This window comes from Rhinolophus sinicus, linkage group LG06 (genome assembly GCF_036562045.2).
Source record: "Rhinolophus sinicus isolate RSC01 linkage group LG06, ASM3656204v1, whole genome shotgun sequence".
NCBI lineage: Eukaryota > Metazoa > Chordata > Mammalia > Chiroptera > Rhinolophidae > Rhinolophus > Rhinolophus sinicus.
Genome location: NC_133756.1, coordinates 15,015,596 through 15,033,134, shown reverse-complemented (window position 1 = coordinate 15,033,134; position 17,539 = coordinate 15,015,596). Strand labels below are relative to the sequence as shown.

The window sequence follows — 17,539 nt, the reverse complement described above, 5'->3', positions numbered from 1 at the left end:
CAGATTGGAGAACAAGTAAGTTGGGTCAAATAAATTGGTGCCAGGAAAAGAATAATACTGACAGCATCAAGACTGCTTCCATTCCCTAAGTACGATGCGGCACATGACATCTCTTCAGTAAGTCTGTCCTCTCCCTGTTCCCCAGGAAGAATGAAGGCTCAGGGCAGTTAAGCTGAGAAAGAACCAAGAATCAGCAAGAAGCTAAAAGAGTGAATGAAATGCTGGCTTTGTGGGGAGAAGCAACAGAGAGTAGACATCTAGGAGAGTGAAAATTGACTCTGGGCATCAACTCTGATGGGATAGTTCTCAAGATGCTTGCTTGTGTAGCTTAGACCTGAATCTCAGTCCTGTGTATGGAGAACCATTCAGAAATGCAGTTAGCATTTATTATGCATATACCACATGTTAGGCCTTCTGTGTGATACTATTCATGCCAAAATATCACTCAGTACTTGCAGTAAATGTAACAAAAAGACAAATTTTCTCATTTAGTACTGCAAGTAGTCTTAAAGAGGTAGGGAGTGAGGTAAAGGGCTTGCTCAAGGTCACTCACTCAGTAAATTATAGATCCAGGACTTGAATTCAGTGCTCCTTCTAACATCCCATGGCCTGAGATGGGGTGGGTAGGTAGTCAGGGAGCAGTCCTGGACTGGGGCAGACTGAGGGTAAAATTAAAGTGAAAAAATAAATCAACGTCTTCAACAAGACCAACTAAGTTCTCTTGCTGTAATTTGCCAAGTTGCAGAGTCTGTACACCAGTATCTATCTCTAAACACCTGGCTGCCTTACTAAGAAGAGGAAGTACCCTGTTTCCCTGAAAATAAAACCTAGCCAACAATCAGCTCCAATGTGTCTTTCAGAGCAAAAATTAATATAAGACTGGGTCTTATCTAACACAATATAACATAAGATCGGGCCTTATATTAATTTTTGCTCCAAAAGACGCATTAGAGCTGACTGTCCAACTAGGTGTTATTTTCACAGAAACACGGTAGAGATCAGCTAGCCCAGTGCTTGCATTTCACAGCTGCAGAAACTCAGACTGAGATGGGTAATTACTGGTGGGTCAGAGACAGAGGCTGGATCAGAGGTGGAAGGCTTTTCCTCTTCATCAATTTCCTGAAAGCGGTGGCAGTGGACAAGAGCAGGTAAAATGGCCTGTCATGTTCAGGGGGATCGTGGTGTTTCATCCTTACTGGACACTGACCAGGACTCCACACCATCAGTAACCCTCACCCTGGTGCATAGCTTCGCTAGTCCTAGGTCTGAATTGGTGCCTTTCTTTTTTATTCAGAGGTAGAACACAATGCGAGAGCCTAACCAGTCCTCTGTGACTGAGTTCATCCTTCTGGGCTGCTCCTTCAGTCCCAGGACCACGCCTCTGCTCTTCTCAGACTTCCTGATGACTTACCTGTTGACTATTCTGGGAAACAGCCTAATCACCATCTTAATCTGCCTGGACTCGCACCTCCACACACCCCTGTTCTTTATTGGCGTCCTTTCTATGTTAGATCTGGGATACACCACTATAACTGTGCCCCAGATGTTGGCATGTCTGGCAGAAGACGACTATCTCTTTTGCCAGCTGTGGCCCAAATGTACAGTTTCTTGTTGCTAGGCATCACTGAGTCCTGCCTCTTTGTCATCATGTCTACAGACAGGTACATGGCCATCGGCCACCCACTCAGGTACAAGGTCATCATGAGCCCATGGCTATGTGAGATAATGGCCATTTTCTGTGAACTCTGGGGTGTCATCTCTGCTCTTGTCTACACTGTCTTTGTCGTATGTCTGCCCTACTGTGGCCCCAACAAGATCAATCACTTCTTCTGTGAAGTCCCAGCAGTCTTAAAGCTGGCTTGTGCAGACATCTCAATCAATGACTGAGTAGACGTCATCCTTGGCTTTAGTGTCACCCTGCTTCCACTTCCATTTTCCTTCATCTTTGTCATTTTCATCAACATCTTCATTGCCATCTTGAGGATCCACTCAGGCCAGGGCAGCTGAAGAAGGCCTTCTCCACCTGTGCCTCCCCCATCACTGTAGTCACTATGTTCTGTGTGCCAGCCATGGGCATGTACATGAAGCCTGGCTCTGAGGCCTCACCAGAAGAGGACAAGAAGTTGGCCCTGTTCTACAACTTCATCTCTGCTGTCTTCAACCCCATCATCTACAGCCTCCAGACAAGGACTTTGTGTAAAGAGGGCTTTCCTCAAGATGATAGGCCAGGGCAGTTCCCCGGAAGAACGCCTTGGAAGGATGGCTGGAGGACAGAGAAACAAGACTCATGAGGTATAGTCAGTGCCCTAAACATGTGTTCATGTGATCCAGCAGCACCAGTACACACTCTCCCTCAACCCCAATCTCAACTCTACACAAGTCATGATTTTGCTGACAGACCAACACCATGAAATGGCTTCTAGGCACATCAGTCTTTTAGTTCCATTTTGTTCTAGAGTCTCAGTGGTTTACAAAAGGAGGGGTATGTAAGCCGTTAAAATCTTTTATTGAGACAAAGGGAATGGGCTTTTATGCCCTGTGGCTAAATCTTGAGAGAGGTTCATTACCCTCTGGAGCCTGCACAGGTGGTATTAGGTTAGCTAGAGGGGAGGGCAAGGGCATCAACAATGGAGGTGGGGTGACCGGCCTGGTGGCTCAGGTGGTTGGAGCTCCATGCTCCTAACTCCGAAGACTGCTGGTTTGATTCCCACATGGGCCAGTGGATTCTGAACCACAAGGTTGCCGGTTCAACTCCTCGAGTCCTGCAAGGGATGGTGGGCTGCACCCCCTGCAACTGGACCTGGAGCTGACTGAGCTGCGCCCTCCACAACTAAGACTGAAAGGACAACTTGAAGCTGAACGGCACCCCCCACAACTAAGGTTGAAAGGACAACTTGACTTGGGGAAAAAAAAAAAAGTCCTGGAAGTACACACTGTTCCCCAATAAAGTAAAAAAAAAAAAAGATCATGTGACCTAAAAGAAAAAAACAATGGAAGTGGAGAGGAAGGAGTAAATGCCATTGCAGTGACTTACAAGGCATAGTGTGCTTGCTTCACATATGCAGATTGAAGACAAGTTGGAATGGCTTGAGGCCAGGTGGGATCTGGCCTCACTGGCTTTCCCAGACTCAGCACAGGTCACTGTGTTCTTCCCATTCTCACTCCAAGTAAACTGGACTCTGCGTTGCATGGGCCACACTCTTTCCCATTTCAGGGATTCCACATACGCTGTTCTTCCTTTTCTCACCTTTTACCCCACCCTGTTATGCTGTTAAGTCCTGTTCATCTGTCAGGTCTTACCTTAAACTGCAGCTCCTAAAAGAAGGCTTTCTTTGAGCCTCCAGAGTGAGTTAGCCTTCCAAAGCACCCTGTACCCATCTCATAATAATAAAGGCATGTGGTTCAACATTGGATAGCAAGTTCCATGAGGCAAGGACCATCATTGTCCAATTGGCTGCTGTGTCCCTAGGATGTAGCCCCATGTGGCCCACATATTGTCCTTCAACAGACATTTTATGAGTAAAGGAATGAAAAGGAAAAGCCGGAGAGAAAATATGACACCAGGGCATGAAAAGATGATGAATTAGGTCTAGCAAAATGTAGGAAATGGTGGCAGGAACGTTAAAGGGGAGAAGATAAAAAAGATTAAGTGTTTTTCATCTATAATCATATGGAAAAAAACGTTTGCTTTTGGTATTAATAAATATGAATTGAATCAGTGGAATATTATTTTTCACCTTTTCTAAACTAACAAAGTTTAGAAAAATGGTGATACTCAAAGCTGGGATGGATGCTATGAGACTGACACCCACATTCATTGCTGAAAAGAATATCATTGATTCTACCTTTCCAGAGCAGTGTCTTCCACAGAGTAGGCACTCAATATATTTGTTAAATGAAGAGTAACAATACTAATAATTATGGCTCTATTTATTAACCATTTATGTGCCAAAACAATTTTAGGAATTTTACATGCATTATTCATTTAATAAAAATATCGACAAATGGAAAGCATATAACGACATGTATCGTGAACCTTTACAATGTCTATATACTTGGGTCCAGAAATTATACTTTTAGGACTTTGTTCTAAGAACAAAATCAGAAATGCAAAGTTTTATGTACAAATATGTTCATCAAGGAATTATTGGAAACAGCTGTAAATAAGATATATTAACTTTATGAAATAATATGCAACCAGTACTATGTACTATCAGGTTTTGAAACAATATTTAATTACATTGAAAAGTATGATATAATGTTAGGTGGGGAAAAAATCAAGATATAAATCGTATACATAATGTTAATCCAAGTTTATAAAATATGCAGACATTCATTTTTTAAGGCCTGAAAGCATATACAGTTGACTTTTGAACAACTAAAAGGTTAGGGCCACTGACCTCTGTGCAGTTGAAAATCCATGTATAACTTTTGATTCCCCCAAAACTTAACTTCTAATAGCTTACTGTTGACCAGAAGCCTAACTGATAATATAACAGAATTAACACACATTTTGTATGTTATATGTATTATATATTGTATTCTTACAATAAAGTAAACTAAAGGAAAGAAAATGCTATTAAGAAAATCATAAGGAAGAGAAAATACATTTACAGTATTTATTGAAAAAAAATCTGCATATAAGTGGACCCGTGCAGTAGCAACCTGTATTGTTCAAGGGTTAACTGTATATTAACATGTTAACACTGGATATCTCTTGTAGTAAGAAAATAAGTGATTTTTAATTTTGGTCATGCTTTACTGTCTAAAATTTCTACAACCAGCATATATTGTCTTTATAGTAGAAAGAAATAAAGATTGCTTGAAAAACATTGTTGTCCTGTCAAAGAAAAGAAAGTTAGGGGCCAGCCCAGTGGCTCAAATGGTTGGAGGTCTGTGCTCCTAACTCCGAAGGCTGCCGGTTCGATTCCCACATGGGCCAGTGGGCTCTCAACCACAAGGTTGCCAGTTCGATTTCAAGCAAGGGATGGTGGGCAGCGCCCCCTACAACTGGCAACGGCAACTGGATCTAGAGCTGAGCTGCGCCCTCCACAACTAAGATTGAAAGGACAACAACTTGGAAAAAATCCTGGAAGAATACATACTGTTCCCCTTCCCCAACAAAATCTTTAAAAAGAAAAGGAAGTTAGCCATGATGTTGGCATCATTCATTCATTAACCAAACCATCATGGATGCTTCCTGTATGGCAGGCCTAATGCTAGGTCCTGTGGATGCAGGTGAATAATCTAAGTCCCAGTCTAGTGGGTGAGAGACAAGTGCTAAGACGAGAATGCCTAAGGTATTAAGCATGCTGCTGGAATCGTAAGCTCTGAGGGAGTGACAAGAGGGTGGGCCTGGCTTCCCAAATGAGGCCATATTTCTGGTGGGTGTTGGAAGCATGAGTAGAAATTTGATCATTCAAAATAGGGCAGGGAGTAGGGAGGTGGGGGATATTCCAAACAGAGAAGACAGGATGTTGAAGGCCTACAGCCATGGAGGTTTTGGAGAGTGGGCAGGATGGCTGGGATACAGGCCCAGGCAGGGGAGCGTGGATGTAATAGATAGGGCGTGGTGTCCTGTGTTAAAGAACTTAGGTTCCCCCACACCCCACTCTAGAGAAGTATTTTCCAAGGACTGTTACCTGAAACTCTGGTCTGAAGAAAATTTCTGTGATGCAAATATTCCTGCCCAAATAAGCTCAGAAACACTGCTCTCCTGTTCAGGTTTCACAGTGCACACTAATATAGTGAACATTTATTAGCCAAAGAAACTAGTATTTTCTAACAATCTACTATGAGAAATGCTATGGTATGCATGGATGGACTTGAGGGGGGAAAATACAGAAAAATGTGAAGTAACTAAAGTATACCTAGATGTCACCCCTCAGAGTTAACCATCCTTAATATTTTTGTGCACTGCTGGATGTCTCTATGCATCATTTGGCATAATTGAGATGATATATAAACATATAGCCTTTTACTATGAACTGTATGTCTCTTACACTTATCTTTTCCATAATTTTATTTTACTGTGCTTCAGTTTGGGGGGAGAGAGAGAGAGAGAATAGGAATCCTCTTTCCTATGTCTCTTCTTGTAAGTTCACTAATCCCATTCATGAAGGTTCCACTCTCATGACCTAATTACCTTCTGGGTCCCACCTCCAAATATCATCACATCAGGGATTTAGGGTTCAACATATGAATTTGGGGGGGGCCACAAACATGCAACCCATAGCAGATAGATTCTGGGAAGGAGAACATTTTCACCATCTCAGTACATATGGCCAAATTTCTTCCATAAAGGGATTATAACATAAAAAAGCGATCCATTTTATATTTTAAAAGGCCATTCTGAGGCACCTAGAGAAAGTCTATGAAAAAATGGTTAGGGAGAAGACTGAAATAGAAATGAAATTGTCCGCAGCCTCAGTTTCCCTACCTCTAAAATGTGAGTTGGGGAAGGCAACACTGAAGAGTTTTCCTGTTCTGACATTTTCACCTATGGAGGATCTAAATAAAGTTCAGGTAAGACCAGCAGAGCAGCTAAAACTTGGGTCCTGTTTTGGCCTCCTAGCTGCACTTACTAGGATCTCCGAAAAGGACCAATCTTCACCACCTTTATGTGGATATAGTTCTAGTTCCCAAAGTCTTAGGTTTCCCTTGGGGGCACATGCAGACCTCTCTCTCCTGATTGCTCCCTCACTGCTGAACCTTCTCCTGAATAATGGGATCCCTCAAGACTGGAAGGCTCCAGAGTAAACCCCGGGATTTATCTGGCTGCACCCTGAGGGCCTCCTTGATCCCTCATACCCATAGGCCTCATTAGTATACAAACCAGGTGTCTCCCAGGGAGCTGCCGAGACGTGGCAGCTTCTGGAGAGTGGCTGAAATAAGACCCTCTTCTAGACAAGTATATGGATGCTGGAGCTGCCCGAGGCAGTTGTGGGATATGGGTGTGTGCTGGATGTGGATGAGGGCATGAGAAACAAGACCAGGACCCTTGAAAGGCTACTCCCACGAGATCACTGCCAGCCACAGCTCTGGCACAGTGTCCCCTGTGGATGATGCAGAAGCAGCAGAGCCCAGAGGCCCTTGGTGACAGACCTGGGTTATGTCCTTTACTACTGTGCTACCTCAGAGAAGTTAGTCTCTCTGAGTCCCAATTTCCTTCTTGGTGAAAATATGGAATTTTTGAAAAAGATTTGTTGTGAGCATAAATAATGTAGCTACTCTTTTTTGAACAATAAGTATTCTGCAGGCACAGTGCTAAGCACCTTACATATACAATTTCAATTAATCATCAAGACAATCCTTTGAGGTAAGTATCATTATTGTTACTGGTTTCTAGAAGATACATAGACACACAAAGTTTAGATAACTTTCCCAGGGTGACTCTGCTAATTAGCGATGGAGTCAGGACTAGAACCCAGGTCTGATTCTAGTGCCTACGCTCTTCACCATTATTCTAGCTTGGATGTAAAGTAACTGGTTCATGGTAACTGTTCAATTAAAATGGGTTCTATCCCTGCCTCTTCTCCCACATTAAGGCCATTTCAAGTGGCACAGAGCAAGACTAAAAGAGAAGCACATCTGAAGAAGATAATACAAGAACAGACCATGTGTTCCTGATTTCATTTCTCCTGCTTTCAGTTCAACCTTGTTCATTTCAATTTAAAAACACTTGCGAAGGAGAGGATTTTGGTTTGCTGGGAGTGGGCTCCAGGTAGAAGTCCTCAAGGAAGAAGACTTCTAAAAATGATGGTAGTTTTGAAAGAGAAAGTGATACAGAAACCATTGGACTCGGAGTCCATTCTTACAATACAGTCACTCTTTTTTTTCTTATTATATCACTGGTTTATTATAAAGGGATATAAATCAGAAAGAGACGCATAGAGCAGAAAGGGTGTGAAGTTTCCTTGTTGTCTGAATGTGCCTCTCTCCCCAGACCTCTATGTTTTCACCAATGTGGAAGCGCTCCAAACCATAGCCTTTTAGGGTTTTTATGGAGGTATCATTACATAGGCATGAACAATTAAATCATTGGCCATTGGTGATTGAGCTCAATCTCCAGCCCTTTTCCCCTCCCCCAGGGTCCGGGGTCTCAACACACTCATTCTTATACCATTGCCACAACATCATAAATTCATTTATCCAATATTTATTAACCGCTACCCATACCCTGTGCTAAGAATTGGAAATAGAAAGGCAAGATGTGGTTCTCCATCTTTAAGGAGTTCCACAAACCATTGGGGGTCTCAGTATAGATGTGGGGAGTAACAGAAGCACATTAACAGTGTTTTTAAAGTCCAGAGGAAGGAGAAGTATGGTGGGAATCATAGAAGACTTCCATGATTAGTATTTTACCAAGAGGAGAAAACAGAGAAAGGCATTTCAACTGGGGAGTAATTTAATAATAGTAGTGATAATAACTAATGCTTATTGCTATAATGTTTCATATGCCTAACATATCATTTAATCTTCACAAAAACCTTCAAGGTATATGTTATTTTCTCAGTTTTGCAAGTGATGAAATGGAGATATAATGAGGTTAATGACGTTCTCTCTATTGTGCTATTTGTAAGTGGCAGAGCTGGATTCAAACCTAATCTGTGACTGCAGAGGCTCTACTGCCTCCTGGATACACACTGCCTCGTGGAGAACCGCTTTGTGAAAGGACCTGGAATATTTGGAGGAAGGTGAATGAGTTGGTTTTTCTTGAGCTGGAATCAGAAAACCTTTCCTATAAAGGGCCAGATAGTAAATATTTTAGACTTTGCAGGACACACCCATATCCTATTGTGACTTCTCAACTCTTATTGTAGGGCAAAAGTAGCCACAGACATGAATGAATAATTTTCTTTAACCATCTTAAAATGCAAGAGCCATTCCTAGCTACCGTGTTTCCTCGAAAATAAGACCTAGCTGGACCATCAGCTCTAATGCGTCTTTTGGAGCAAAAATTGATATAAGACCCGGTCTTATTTTAATATAATTTATGACCAGGTCTTAAATATAATATGATATAATATAATATAATATAACATAATATAATATAATATAATATACCGGATCTTATATTAATTTTTGCTGCAAAATACGCATTAAATCTGATGGTCTGGCTAGGTCTTATTTTCGGGGAAACACAGTAACAAGCTATATGAAAGCATGTGAGTTGAGTGAAAGTACAGGAAATAAAGCCAGAATTCCAGATAGGTAAAGATCATATTTCAAAGTGCGTTGAACACTATGCTAAGGAATTTAGGCATTAGCTCATAGACCATGGGAGTTTTTAAAAGCCTTTTAAGCAGAGAAGCAGCACGATCAGCTCTGCCTTCGAACGTCACTCTGGCAGTGTGTAGGACGGGCTGCATGGAAGGAGGCAAGAGAGTAACCCCTCCTGGGCACCAAACATAGCACAGAAGGGAGCTCCATATTTGTAAAAATAAGACAGTAGAAACTTTAACTTACCTAAAATTTCACCTTATAGTTGGCTACTGCTGTATTTCCACTTTCTTTCAATCTTCTTTGGTTCTCACTATTACCATATTGCTTTGTTTTGACTCTAGATTCTGTTATGAGGTTGGGTACACAGTGAGAAGTCACTCCTAAAATCATAGATTCTCTGAATCTTAGTATCATTGAGCTTTACAACCTTAGATATTTGTGGTGAAGGGACTTTAAAGTTGACCATTCTAACTTCACAACCAAAGCAGCCATAGTACCCCTGAATGATATCGCTTATAGCTTATTCTTGAACACTGCTAAAAATGAAGAACTTGCTATTTCACTCTCCCCTTAAGAGCAGAATGTTTCATTATTGGACAGTATTAATCACCAGAGGTATCTTTTGTAAATTAAGATTAAAGTTTGCCTTCCCCTGCCCTGCAATTTTCACCAAGTATTTCTCTTTTTTCCTTTGTAAACATACAATACACATTTCTACTTTTCTTGGCATAACAAGTTTTGAAATATTTGGTGAGATCTCTAACGTTCCTCACAAGTCTTCAAGCTAAACTTTTTCAGTCTCTTCCGCTCCTTAAATAACATGGTTTTACAGGTCTTTTACTGATAATCTCTTTTCTCTGTGTAGCGAAACTTTAGTATGTTATTTTCCCTTTTAAATTGCAGGTTCAAGAATTCAAAGCAGTGCTCTGGGCAGCCCCTTGGGCTTTTTGCTTAAGTCTGATGAATATCAGTTTTCTCAGTTGTAAGACGCAGCTAACAGTAGGCATTGACTTTGCGGCATTGCAGGGGGATTATGATTAACATATTTAAATAGTATGGATTGGCATCTGTTTAGAAATCTGTTGAGAGCAATGTAAATGCAAGGGAAGGCGCCAGAATGAGGTTAACATAATAGCTAACGCCATAGGAAGCAAGGTTCAGCACCAAGGATAGCTCCACCATAAGAAACAGCAGCATCTTACCCCTTGGGGCCCCGCCAAGATTTAATCCATTCATTTATCCAACATTTATAATGCCTACTATGTGCCAGGCATTGTTCTAGAATCTGGTGATATGCAATGAATCCAAAAGATTAAAATCCCTGCATTCTTGTGAGGGAAACTGACAATTGGAAAAATTATATAGTACATTAGAAGATACTAATACAATGAAGAAAGATAAAACAGGAGATGGGAATATGAGTGTGGGATATTTTAATTTTAGACAGGATGGTCAGGAAAGACTCGGCTCTTCCCTGAGAAAATGACTTGAAGGAGTGAGGGTGTGAACCATAAAGATGTCTGGGGAAAGAAAATTTCTAGCAGTGGGAGCAGTAAGTGAAAAGCTCTGAGGTAGGAGCAGTCCTTGAATGAGGAGCAGCAAAGGGTTAGGGGCTGGAATGGAGAAAGTGAGAGAGGAGATCAGGCCAGGGAGATGATGGGGGACATTAGAGCCCTCATCAGGACTTTGGCTTTTCTTCTGAGTGCTAAAAGAAGCCACTTAGTGTTTCAATAAGAGGGTTTATGTGATGTTTAAATTATCTGACCTACCTTGCAATAGGATCACTCTAGTTACTGTGCTAAGAATAGACTGTGCGAGAAGAGAATTGAAGCCATGAAACTAGTTAGGGAACATTGCAATATTTCTGGTAAGAGAAGATGATGATTTGGACCAGTGTAGTAATGGTGTAGATAATGAAAAGTGATTTGGGGGGGGGGTATGTCTTTTAAAAGGATCTGACAATATTTGCATATGGGATGTGGGGGAAAGAGAAAAGTTAAGAAGAATTTGTGGGATTCTTTTTTAGCCTTAGCCTCATCGAAGGATAGAATTGCCACTAACTGAGTGGAGGAAGACTGAGAAGAGCAGAATATAGGGAACTGGAAGTTTACTTTTTAAAAATGTTAATTTTCATATTCTTATTAGATATCCAACTGAAGAAGGTGTCAAGTAAGCAAGTGGATAGATGAATTAAAAGAAGAGATCTGGGATGTAGATATATTTCAGATTTATCAGCATATACTAGTATTTAAAGCCTAAGTTGTATCCACAATAAGGATTCAAATCAGATCCTGCTAACTTTCATAGCATTGCATACTGCCTCTAACATGAGCAATAATGCAATAATATAATTTTTCTTATCCATCTGAGCCTGAGTCCTGTCCGTGGCTTTATGTGTATTATTTTATCCCCAATCAATAGCTACCTACTTTTTAACTACCAGTGCAATGTCTCAGATATTGAAATTCTGATCCAAGGTTTTGGGATTCTCTGTGGAAAAAAAAACACAACCCTGACAATTTGTATGTTGGGCAATGTGTACTTTCTGCCCTCTAAAAGTTAACGCACAGGTCAGTTTCTCTCACATCACCTAAAGTGGGCTTATTTTGTGTTTGGTGACCTGTTAAACCCTTCGTGAAATTTGATGGTGGGAAAAGACATTTCAGCTTAATATGGTGGTAAGAGCATGTAGTTTGAGTCCTGACCATCACCTACTCTCTGCCTGGACTTGGATGGCTGATTTTATAAAATGAAAATAGTGATACTGACCTCAGTGGGTTGTCATGAAAATCTGATGAGATCACATTTATTAATACATTTTTATAGAGCGCCATTTTATAAATGACCATTTCCTTCTTTTGAGTCTGGAAAAGGTGCTTTCTGTTAGCATTCTTTTGCAGTAATTTAGGGACCAGTAAAAAGATTAAGAGAAAAGGACTGGTCAGTAACATGTTCTGTTGTCCAGGCCTGCCAAGGTAGGATCAAGGATTGAATCCAGATCAAACTGAAGATCCATCCCCACTCACCACTCAGCTCTCTCCCGTGAGCAACGTGGCTGTGGAGAAGTCCTTACTAGTTTTTAAGAAAAGCCTCCAGACATACAGGTACTGAATTCCCCGGTAAATACACTTCATTTTCTTGAGAAATGCCAGTGACACAGAAGTTTTCTCTAGGTTTCGATTCTTGAGTCTCAGGCCATCTTTACATGTCAACTTGTTCTTTATAGTTGTAACCACTGCACGTAGGACAGGAAAGGTGGGGTTGAAGGGGTAAAAGTTCTCGGAGAAAGATTTCTCTTCCCCAGAGAAGTTTCTTTGAAACTCCCCTTTTTGCTGAAAATTTATGGTGTGTAGGTTTTCAAAAGCATAGCATCATAGAGAAAACAGAAGCAGTCAGGGTTGTTGTTTTACATTTACGCTCTCCTTTGCGGCACCATTAGTCTTAATATTTGAAAGAATAACTTTAGGAACTACAGAGAGCTCTAGAAGTTTTTGGTTTACTGTAAAACATTTTGCATTTCCCTAGCCTCCTTGTTTTGGTTTAAGGGTGTGTGTGTGTGTGTGTGTGTGTGTGTGTGTGTGTGTGTGTGTGTTCATTCTTCAAAGTTCCTTCCACGGGGCCCTTGGAATTTTATCAGGGCTAGTTAGTTAGACAAACTAAGAAATAATTATAGAATCCCTATTAAGTGCCTGGAGCAATGCTAGGCCAGTTTGGATAGAATGTTTCCTGGGCATGGAGGTGGATATCTTGGCTTGATTATTTAGCTCTGAAATGCCTTTAGTTCCTGCATCTGTGGATCTCACATGGTATTCCATCATGGAAACTTCAAGGGATTCAGGAATATGTCCTTTTCTTTCCTCAGAAGGAAGGCCATGCATAGCCGAGGCTGGAGAAATCATAGTTCCGTAACTGAGTTTATTCTCCTGGGCTTTTCTAGGAATCCCAGGACTAACTGGATCCTTTTCTTTCTCTTCATCTTCATCTATTTATTAACAGTCCTGGGCAATGGGCTATTGTTACCCTGATCATAGTAGATGTGCACCTCCACACACCCATGTACTTCTTTCTCAGCATCCTCTCTGTACTGGATCCCTCCTATGCCACCGCACAGTGCCCCAGATGTTGGTCCATCTAGTAAGCAAGAATAATACCATGCCCTACGTTGGGTGTTTGGTCCAGATATGTGTTTTCCTGACCTTGGGCATCACTGAGACCTGGATTTTTGCAACAATGGCCTATGACAGATATGTTACTATATGCTATCCACTCCACTCTGGGGTCAAGATGAGCCATACTCTGTGTGTTCTTCTGGCAGCCAGCTCTGCCCTTTGTGGTCTCATCTGTACCCTTGTCGATACAGTCTTTGCAATGAGTCTTCCCTATTGTGGTCCAAATGAGATCAACCTCTTCTTTTATGAAATTCCTGTTGTGTTGAAGTTGGCCTGTACAGGTACATTCCTTAACAACCAAGTGGACTTTACCTTGGATTTCATCTTTCTCCTGATCCCATTATCCCTCATTCTGGCCTCATCTGTTCAAATCTTCATGGCTGTTCTAAAGATTCGCTCCACCCAGGGACAAATCAAGGTTTTCTCCTCCTGTGCCTCACACCACTGTAATCACCACGTTCTGTATTCTATGCACGGTCATGTACATGAGGCCTGGCTCTAAAGCCTCCCCAGAGGATGACAAGAAGCTAACCCTGTTCTATAATGTCATTTCTGCCTTTCTCAACCCCATCATCTACATCCTCCAGAACAAGGATGTGAAGAAAACTTTCCTCAAGTTAATCGGAAAGAGTGAGGACACTCAATAAACCATGGACTAGTACTACCTGCAGTGCCTTTGGTCTCTATCCAGATCATCCACACTTTCACTAAAGTTATTGGACTAAATGAGGAGCCCAGGATGAGGGAGATATCTAGAAAAAAAAACTTTTACATTAATTTGATCACTGGAAACATTAAGAAAAGACTCAGAGAGAACTGTGTTCAGGGCTTAAACACATCATTGATCTTAAAATAAAGACTGTAATAAGAGACAAAAAAGGGCATTACAGAGTGATAAAGAGGTTGATCCAACAAGAGGATATAACATTTGTAAATATTTATGCACCCAACATAGGAGAACCTATATATAAAGAATATATAAAGCAAATATTAACAGACCTAAAGGGAAAATAGCAATACAATGATAGTATGAGATTTTAATACCCCACTTACATCAATGGATAGATAATCCACACAGAAAATAGGTTTAGTTGGATTCAGGGAGCTTGTGGAACTCCTAGTATCTATTGGCTTGAAGGGACTAGAGTACAAGAGGAAGCTTTAAAAATAGGAATCTTAATATCATTAGCACTTCTGTAGGAGCTGAAGCCACTGGGAAGGATGAGGTCACCCAGGGAGAGTGTGCAGAAGGAGAAAAGAGCTGCAAACAGAACTCTGAAAACCTACAATACTTAAGTATTTTCATCAAGGAGAGAATCCAGAGAAGACAATGATATTGAGGGGCTAAGGAGAGAAAGAAAAACTTGGAGGACATAAGAAGTGACACAGCAACTCAAGGAAAGATGAAATCTAGAAGGAGACAGTAATCTTCCTGGTCAAATTAGCAGATGCATCAAGTAAGATAAGGACTCAGAAGTGTCTACCTTTTTCAGCAACAAGGAATCATTGGGAAAATAATTTCAACAGATGTCTTCTTGCAGTATGTTAAGCTACAGCAAGAGAAGCAAGAGAAGATAAATGAAAGTCTGAGTCAGAATGAGGGGAGAAGAATCAGAGCGAGAAGCAGGGCAAGGTTACAAGTGGCTCCTTAAATCACGATCAAGGACTCTAGCAGGGATAATGTGCAGCTCTTGGAGCATTTAATGTAGTGGAATAACATGGCCAACTTTGAATTTCAGAAATATTACTCTGGTGGCTATAGTGTGAAAGGAACTGGAGAAGAGACCCTAGAGATAATGACAATAGATAAAAAGAAACCGAACGCAGAAGGAAGCCTGTTTTTTATTCCTCAATCAAACCCCAACTTTTCAGTCATTTACACAGCAACACCTTTCCCATCACTCTGTTTGTGCCTTCCTCCACCTTGCACTCTAGTAGTGGTTCTCAACCAGGGACTACTTTGCTCTCCAAGGAGCATTTGCAATATCTGGAAACATTTTTTATTCTTACAACTGGGTGGAGGTGAGATGCTACTGTATTTAGCATGTAGCAGACAGAGATGCTAGTAAACATCTTACAATGCATAGGAAAGCCCCCACAACAAAGAATTATCCAGCCTGTAATGTCTAAAATGACAAGGTTGAGAAACCCTAGACAACAAGAATGATAGTTCACATGTAGTCCTTATATATGTAAACCTGCCCCTGCCTAAATGCTGAGGCACAAAGAAGGAGAATGGATGGGGATATTTAGATTAGATTCAAAGACACAAATAGGTTGAAAGTAAAATGATAGAAAGAAAACAATAACCAAAACAGAGCTGGAGTGGCCATACTAATATCAGGCAAAATAGGCTTTAAGAAAAAAATTGTTATTAGAGACAAAGAAGGACATTTTATAATGAAAAGAGTGTCAGTCCTTCAAGAAGATATAACAATTATAAATACATATGTATCACACAACAGAGACTCAAAATAGATCTAGCAAAATATTAGGACTGAAAGGAGAAATAGACAGTTCAACAATAATAGATGAAAACTTCAAAATCCCACTTTGAATTATGATGAAACAACTAGACAGTAGAACAACAAAGAAATAGAATACTTGAACAACAATATAAACCAATTATCCCAAGAGACAGTTATAGAATATTTCACCTAAAATAGAAGAATACACATTCTTCTGAAGCACACATGGAACATTTTCCTGAACAGGCCATGTGTTAACTATAAACAATGCCTAATCCTTGAGAATGTTCCATGTACACTAGAAAAGAATGTATAGTCTGGTGTTCTGGGATGAAAGGCTCTGTAAATGTCAATTAAATTATATCCATTTGGTCTAATGTGTAATTTAAGGCTGATATTTCCTTATTGATTTTCTTTTTGGATGATCTATCCGTAGCTGTCAATGGTATATTTAGGTCCCCTACTATGCCTGTGTTTTTGTCAGTCTCTCCCTTTAGTTCTGTTAGTAGTTGCTATATATATTTTGGTTCTTCCTGACTGGGGAGCACCCCAGTCAATATATATCAAATATATATTGGTAAATATTATGTCTTCTTGTTGTATTGTCCCCTTGATCATTATGAAATGCCAATCTTTGTCTCTTGTTCCATTTTTATCTTGAAGTCTATTTCATTAGATATAAGTGTGAATACACCTGATTTTCCCTGAATGCCATTTACTTGGAGTATCATTTTCCACCCTTTCTTGAGTCTGTATTTGTCCTTGCAGCTGAGATATATCTCTTGAAGGCAGTACATGGTTAGGTTTGGTTTTTGATCCAATGTGCTACTCTGTAGCTTTTTATTGGTGAGTTCAGTCCATTTATATTTAGGGTGATTATTGATACATGAGGATTCTCTATACATTTTATCTTTTGTTTTCTGGTAGCTCTGTGTCTCCATTGTTTCTTTGTTTTTGTGTTTCTGTCTGTTATTTTAGTTTGGTGGTATTCTATGATTTTTTTTCCCCTCTGTTTCCTCTTTTTTACGTTATATGTCTCAGAACAAGGCACTATACACTTAAATATAACATAAGGTACAAAGAGATAAAAACATAAAAAAGAAAAAGAGAAGAAGACAATTTGTTACTGCAACTCGGAAATTACTCACAGCATAAATAGAGATAATTTGTGACAACAAAAATATAAAAGGGGAGCAGTTAAAGGTCTGAATTTGCAAAGGGGAATGGAAATAAGATGCATGGTGAAGAAAAAGGACTACTGTATATGTGAAACTTTCTTTTACATAAACTTAATGGTAATCACTCAAAAAAAAAAAAAAAATCCAGAGCTGAGACACATAACATAAAGAAAAGAGGAAAACAGAGGGAAAAAGAATCAAGAAAACAAAGAATATTGAAATATTTTTTAAAACACACTATCCAATAAGTTTAAAGGATAGAAATTATACAAAGCGTGTCATCTGATGACAATGGAATTAAATTGGAAATCAAGAAAAGAATAAAATTTAGGAAATCCAAAATACATAAAAATTAAATCACATACTTCCAAATAACCAATGAGTCAAAGAAGAAATCACAAGGAAAATTAGAAAATACTTTGAGATTAAGGAATATTAAAACGACAAAATTGATGGGATGCAGCAAAAGCAATGCTTAGAGGAGATTTATATTTGTAAA

General features: G+C 40.1%; 2 pseudogenes; both read left to right on the top strand.

Annotated features, from left to right (window-relative positions):
* Positions 1-1,306: 1,306 nt before the first annotated feature.
* LOC109457852 (olfactory receptor 2A12) lies at positions 1,307-2,298 on the top strand (annotated as a pseudogene).
* Positions 2,299-13,097: 10,799 nt separating this feature from the next.
* On the top strand, positions 13,098-14,041 carry LOC109457861 (olfactory receptor 2D3; annotated as a pseudogene).
* The last annotated feature ends 3,498 nt before the right edge of the window (positions 14,042-17,539 follow it).